The sequence below is a fragment of the Bombina bombina genome, chromosome 5, assembly GCF_027579735.1.
Source record: "Bombina bombina isolate aBomBom1 chromosome 5, aBomBom1.pri, whole genome shotgun sequence".
NCBI classification, from domain to species: Eukaryota; Metazoa; Chordata; class Amphibia; order Anura; family Bombinatoridae; genus Bombina; species Bombina bombina.
Genome location: NC_069503.1, coordinates 248,614,921 through 248,622,784, shown reverse-complemented (window position 1 = coordinate 248,622,784; position 7,864 = coordinate 248,614,921).

Below are 7,864 nucleotides of genomic sequence, written 5' to 3'. Positions count from 1 at the left end.
AATTAGTGTTTAATGTCCCTTTAACAAGTCTGCATTTTGATACTCTTTCTGGAATACATAAAGATTGTGCACCGCCCATGTCAGAATCTGTTTATTTTGTTGCAGGTCATACCCTAATATTTAACCACGTCAGAGACTCCAGTTTGCATCGGCAACTATCACCTTTGAAACTGTTGCTGTGTTTATCTTTTGTGGATATTTGTGACTCACTTAGATGAGAACAATCGCTAAATTACTGAAATGATAGGCACAGCAAATGGAACTATCATACATGATACACACATAATAAAATATAATAATTTATAATACATTAAATTGGGCCATGACTGTCCCCTAAGAAAGTAACTCTGTTTTACAGATAATAAACACTTTTGGATTTGTTAGCCAGTTTTGATATTGAATATGTTCTTGTATCAGCTCTGCAACACTTTTTACACTAAATAGGTCTAATATACACATATTTACTACATACAGTCATAGCCAAAAATATTGGCACCCCTGCATTTCTGTCAGATAACGCACCACTTTGCCCAAGAAATTGTTGCAATTACAAATGTTTAGGCATTCTCACGTTTCTTTCTTTTGTTTGTATTGGTATGACACAAAAATTGGAGAAAAAAAAAAGCCAAATCTGACACATTCCACGCAAAACTTAAATCGACTGGACAAAATTATTGGCACCTTCTCAAAATTGTAAGAAATAATTGCATTCCAAGTTTGTGATGCTCCTGTTATTTGTAATTAAACTCACCTGTATCAATTAACAGGTGCTGACAATATAGAAATCACACCGCCAACCAGTTAAAATGGTGAAAAATTGACCCAAAACTTTCTGTTGTGTGTCTCTGTGTGCCACGCTGAGCATGGAGAAGAAAAAGAGCAGCAAATAATTGTCTGAGGATTTGAGAACAAAAATTGTGGAAAAGCATGGACAATCTCAAGGTTACATCTCCAGAGATCTTAATGTTCCTGTGTCCACTGTGCACAACATTGTCAAGAAGTTTACAGCCCATGGCACTGTAGCTAATGTCCCTGGAGGTGGACAAAAGAGAAAAATTGATCAAAGATTGTAACTAAGGATTGTTCGAATAGTGGATAAAGAACCTTGATTAACTTCCAGACAAATTCAAGCTGACCTTCAGGCACAGGGTACAAATGTGTCAGCTCACTCTATACTTTGCCATCTGAATGAAAAGGGACACTATCGTAGGAGGACCCCACTGCTGACACAGAAACACAAAAAAAGCCAGATTGGAGTTTGCCTTTTGGGGGAATGTGTTGTGGACACACAAAACATAATTACAGCTTTTTGGTAAAGTCCATCATTCTACTGTTTTCAGAAAAAGAAATTATGCTTTTAAAGAAAAGAATACAGTCCCTATAGTCAAACATGGTGGAGGTTCACTGATGTTTTGTGGTTGCTATGCTGCAGACACTGGATGTCTTGACTGTGTGCATGGCATTATGAAATCTGAAGAATACCAAAGAATTATGTGGTGCAATTTAGGGCTCAGTGTCAGAAAGTTGGGTCTCCATTAGCAGGACAATGACCCAAAGTACACGTCAAAAAGCACCCAGAAATTGTTTAAGACAAAGTGCTGGAGAGTACTGAACTGGCCATCAATGAGTCCAGATCTCAATCCCATGGAGCACCTGTGGAGAGATTTCAAAACAGCAGTTAGGAAAAGGAACCCTTTCAATCTGAGAGACCTGGAGCAGTTGGCAAAGAAGAGTGACCCAAAATTCCAGTAGAGAGGTGTAAGAAACTCATTGATGGTTACAGTAAGCAATTGATTTCAGTAATGTTTCCAAGGGGTGTCCTACCAAAAATTAAAGTGGGGGTGCCAATAATTTTGTCCAGTACATTTTTGGAGTTTTGCGTGGAATGTGTCAGATTTGGCTTCCCCCCCCCCCTTTTTGTGTCATACCAATACAAACAAAATAAATAAACATGAGAATGCCTAAACATTTGTAATTGCAACAATTTTCTGGATGAAGTGGTGCATTATCTGACAGAAATGCAGGGGTGCCAATATTTTTGGCCATGACTGTATATGCTTACTCCCTATAGGATTAGGCTTTCTCTATGCACAGACTATGTACAGCTTCACTGTATGTTGTTACTGCACTCTACATGGGGTTATACAAACAACTGAACAGTATGCTAGCTGTATATGCAAGGACCAATATTATACTATTGTGTGTACATACATGGTACAAAAAGAGCAACATCTCTGGCAATGGGATTTATCTTTAAGGGGGAAAAAAGTGTTTTGAAAATATGGTGATTTATTCCACTAATGGTAAACCACTCTGTGTCTTGTTTTGAGTCCAAATCAAATCTCACCAAAAACATTACTTTAGAAGAGCTTTAGAAGAAATACCCAAGAATTTTTAGCATTTTTGCTATCACTCTGTTTAAACAGAAATAGAGCCATTTTTTATTTACCTATTAAAACTATATATTTTTAGAGTAGATAACACAAGGTATTGGTCTAGGCCCATTTTGGTATATTTGATGCCACTGTTTGGACTAGGGTTGTCACCTGTCTGTTTTCTGCAAACCAAGGCCCGGACATGCAAATGTTTAGCTGATGCCCATATTTCACTGCCGACTCCAATATGGTAAAATATCAGCTAATTCCCAATCAGGGAAAAGACTGACTGTTACAGGTCATTTAGCTGGATGGGAACTAGCTTGTGCCTTGAAATGCAGAGAACAAAGCCTGCTTGTAGTGACATCACAGGTCCTTTGTATGGATGGGAGCTAGCTGGAATTTTTGAGCATCTGCAAGGGATTTTTGTTTCTTTGCAGAATAACCCTATGCTTACTACCATCCCACAATGAGTCCCCCGTCCAACAATAATAGTCTCTCCCTGGTTGCTCTGAAATTAAACGTTTCACCTACAGAAGATGCAACAGCTGTATGCAACATGCGCAAAGGAACAGCCATCAAGCTGGAGGGAACAGTCAGTGACGACCTGCCTGCTCGGTAAGCAAATAACAAAGTGTTACTTCCTCAGAATTGTTTAGTTGGTGCTATGTAGCTAACCAGGAATAAATGCAAGTGATCAGGAAGACTCAAGGGGAATACAATAAATGAGAAGTGTACGGCACTTAAACATTAGTGAGGAAATAGCACAGATTTATTAATAGGCGTCATGTTAATAAATGAGAAGTGTACGACACTTAAAAGGACATAAAACCCAATTTTTTTCTTTCATGATTTAGATAGAACATAACATTTTAAACAACTTTCTAATTTACTTCTAATATCAAATTTTCTTAGTTTTCATGTAATCCTTTGTGGAAGCGCAGAAATGTAAGCGTTTCTGCAGCACTATATAGCAGCAGTTTTACAACAATGTTATACATTAGCAGGGACACTAGATGGCAGCACTATTTCCTGTTTTGTAGTGCTTCAGGCATGTGCACGCTACCTACCTAGGTATCTCTTCAACAAAGAATAACATGAGAATGAAAAAAAATTATAATAGAAGTAAATTGGAAAAATTTTAAATATTGTGTCCTCTATCTGAATCATGAAAGAAAAAATTTGGGTTTAATGTCCCTTTAATAAAACTGTACTGTTTCCTCACTAGTGTTTAATAGGTGTCATGTTGTAGCAAACCAAGAATACATGTAAGTGATCAAGAAGACTCAGAGAGAATACAATAGATGAGAAGTTTGGAACACTTAATAAAGCTGTACTATTTCCTTACTAGTGTTAATAAGATGTCATGTAGCTAACCAGGAATAAATGTAAGTGACCAGGAAGACTCATGGGGAATATAATAGATGAGAATAATGCAATACTTAATAAAACGGTACTATTTCCTCACTAGTGTTTATTAGATGTCATGTAGCTAACCTGGAATAACTGCAAGTGATCAGGAAGACTCAAGGGGAATATAGTAAATGAGAAGTCTGTGGCACTTAATAAAACGGTACTATTTCCTCACTAGTGTTTAATAAATGTCATGTTGTAGCAAACCAGGAATAAATGTAAGTGATCAGGAAGACTCAGGGAGAAAACAATAGATGAGGGGCAAGATTACATATGCGGCATCACCCGCAAAAGCCTGCGATGCCAGTTTTTACGCGGTTTTGGTACCACATTTACAACGTCGCATATAAATGCGGCACGTATATTTCACCTGTCGGCCGCAATTTTTACTCTCATAAGCTAACATGGAACTGTGTCGCAAATCGGTATCAAAATTCAACGCATAGTTTCACCTCATCACACTTAGGCAGGCGCAGCAAGCCTTGCGCTGAGTATATGATCACCGTAACTGCCTGAAAATATTAACTAACACCTAATGCATGCGCAATATCTATCTACCTGTCAACCGCAATCTTCCAACACTATAACTAAAAGTATATTAACCCCTAATCCCCCATTCACCCACATCGATATAAACCTAAGAAGGTATATGTACCCCTCATCCGCCATTAACCCACATTGCAAAAAACCTAATAAAACTATTAACAACTAATCCGCCAAACCCCCACAACACAAATAACGAATTAAATTAATAACACCCCTAACCTAACACCCCCTAAATTAACCCCAATTACCTAAATTAAAAAATACTAAATTACAATTAAAATAAAAAAAGCTAACAATACTTAACCCCTTAACGACCGAGGACGTGCAGGGTACGTCCTCAAAAAAAAGGCAGTTAACGCCTTAGAACGTACCCTGCACGTCCTCGGTGTGGAAAGCAGCTGGAAGCGATCCTGCTCGCTTCCAGCTGCTTTCCGGTTATTGCAGTGATGCCTCGATATGGAGGCATCCTGCAATAACCTTTTGAAGCCATCCATAACCTTTTTGAAGCCATCCGATGCAGAGAGAGCCACTCTGTGGCCCTCTCTGCACCGGAGATCGGTGGCTTCCTTCGTTGGTGGGTGGGAGCAGTACCGGGAGGCGGGTGGCGGCCATCGATGGCCCGGGAGATGTGGAGGGGGGCGGGATCGTGGTCGGGGATGCCGGGGGCGCGCACGGGAGGGCGGGGGCGGGCTCGTGCACGGGGAGGGAGCGGGTGGGAACCGCTACACTACAGAAAAAGGTTTAAAATAAATCGGTTAAAAAAAGTAAAAAAAACAAAAACGATCAATGAGGTGGTGGGGGTTTGTGGTGGTGGTGGGGGGTTTGGGGAAGCTACACTACAGAAAAAAAAAAAAAACTAAGAAAAAAAAGCCCTTTTTTGTGCAAGCTGGGTACTGGCAGACAGCTGCCAGTACCCAAGATGGCCCCCAATAAGGCAGATGGGGAAGGTTACAGAGCTGTTTTGGGGGGATCAGGGAGGTTGGAGGCTAAGGGGGGTCCTACACAGCAGAAGAATTTTTTTTATTTTTTTTTTTAAAAACCTAAACCCCCCAAAAAGCTTTTATTTTAGTACTGGCAGACTTTCTGCCAGTACTTAAGATGGCGGGGACAATTGTGGGGTGGGGGAGGGAAGGGAGCTGTTTGGGAGGGATCAGGGGGTCTGATGTGTCAGCTGATCTCTACACTAAAGCTAAAATTAAACCTGCAAGCTCCCTACAAACTTCCTAATTAACCCCTTCACTGCTAGCCATAATACACGTGTGATGCGCAGCAGCATTTTGCGGCCTTCTAATTACCAGAAAGCAACGCCAAAGTCATATATATCTGCTATTTCTGAACAAAGGGGATCCCAGAGAAGCATTTACAACCATTTGTGCCATAATTGCACAAGCTGTTTGTAAATAATTTCAGTGAGAAACCTAAAATTGTGAAAAATTTAACGTTTTTTTTTTATTTGATCGCATTTGGCGGTGAAATGGTGGCATGAAATATACCAAAATGGGCCTAGATCAATACTTTGGGTTGTCTACTACACTACACTAAAGCTAAAATTAACCATACAAGCTCCCTAATTAACCCCTGCACTGCTGGGCATAATACACGTGTGGTGCGCAGCGGCATTTAGCGGCCTTTTAATTACCAAAAAGCAATGCCAAAGCCATATATGTCTGCTATTTCTGAACAAAGGGGATCCCAGAGAAGCATTTACAACCATTTGTGCCATAATTGCACAACTGTTTGTAAATAATTTCAGTGAGAAACCGAAAGTTTGTGAAAAAATTTGTGAAAAAGTGAACGATTTTCTGTATTTGATCGCATTTGGCGGTGAAATGGTGGCATGAAATATACCAAAATTGGCCTAGATCAATACTTTGGGATGTCTTCTAAAAAAAAATATATACATGTCAATGGATATTCAGAGATTCCTGAAAGATATTAGTGTTCTAATGTAACTAGCGCTAATTTTGAAAAAAAGTAGTTTGGAAATAGCAAAATGCTACTTGTATTTATGGCCCTATAACTTACAAAAAAAGCAAAGAAAATGTAAACATTGGGTATTTCTAAACTCAGGAAAAAATTTAGAAACTATTTAGCATGGGTGTTTTTTGGTGGTTGTAGATGTGTAACAGATTTTGGGGGTCAAAGTTAAAAAAAGTGTGTTTTTTTCCATTTTTTCCTCATATTTTATAAAAAATTTTATAGTAAATTATAAGATATGATGAAAATAATGGTATTGTTAGAAAGTTAATTTAATGGCGAGAAAAACGGTATATAATATGTGTGGGTACAGTAAATGAGTAAGAGGAAAATTACAGCTAAACGCAAACACTGCAGAAATGTAAAAATAGCCTTGGTCCCAAACGGACAGAAAATAGAAAAGTGCTGTGGTCATTAAGGGGTTAAAAATAAAAAACTAAATTTAAATTAATCTAAGATTACAAAAAATAAAAGTCTAACATTACATAAAATAATAAACCAAATTATCAAAAATAAAAAATTAAACCTAATCCATATGAAAATAAAAAAGCCCCCCAAAATAAAAACACCCCCTAATCTAATGCTAAACTACCAATAGCCCTTAAAAGGACCTTTTGTAGGGCATAAGTTAAACAGCTCTTTTCCTTAAAAAAATACTAAGTCCCCCCCCAATAGTAAAAAAACCCCACCCACTAAACCCCCTCCCCAAAAATAAAAAAAACCTAACACTTAAAAATCCTAAACTACCTATTGTCCTAAAGGGGCATTTGTATGGGCATTCAGCTCTTTTACTGCCCTTAAAAGGGCATTCAGCTCTTTTAAGAGTGCCCAGAAATCCCTAATCTAAAAAAAACAAACCCCCCAAAAATAAAAAAAGCTTAAGTCTAACCCCCAAATAGGTACTCCCGTTCCTGAAGTGCAGCAGAGAAGGTCCTGTTCCAGGCGGTGAAGTCTTCTTCTGAGTGGCCAACATCTTCTTCCAAGCCAACGCGAAGCAGAGATGAGCGCGGAGCAAGACCAGCGACCGCGGAGCATGGAGGATTCCCTTCGTACGATCGCCGCCGTACACTGAATAGTGAATTCAAGGTACGCGTTTAAATATGGCGTCCCTTGCATCCCTATTGGCTGATTTGATTTTTAAAATTTAAATCAGCCAATAGGATGAGAGCTACTGAAATCCTATTGGCCGATTTGAAAGTTCCGATGTGGGTTTGATGGCGGATATAAGGGTTTTACATGTCGGGTTTATTTTTGGGAGGCAGGTTAGACTTTTATTGGAGATCTGAATTTTTTTTTTTCTTAGGCCCCGGCAGTTTCTAAAGTGCCGTAAGTCACTGGCGACTCCAGAAATGATTTACGCTCATTTCTGGACATCGCTAGTTTATCCGACTTACCGCACTTTATGAACTGCCGGCGGGGTTTATGTAATACCCCGATGTGAGAGGTGAAATTATGGGCGGCGTGGGTTTCAGCAGTTGTGCTGAAGCTTGCGCCGCATATGTAATCTCGCCTGAGAAGTCTGGAACACTTAATAAAACGGTACTATTTCCTCA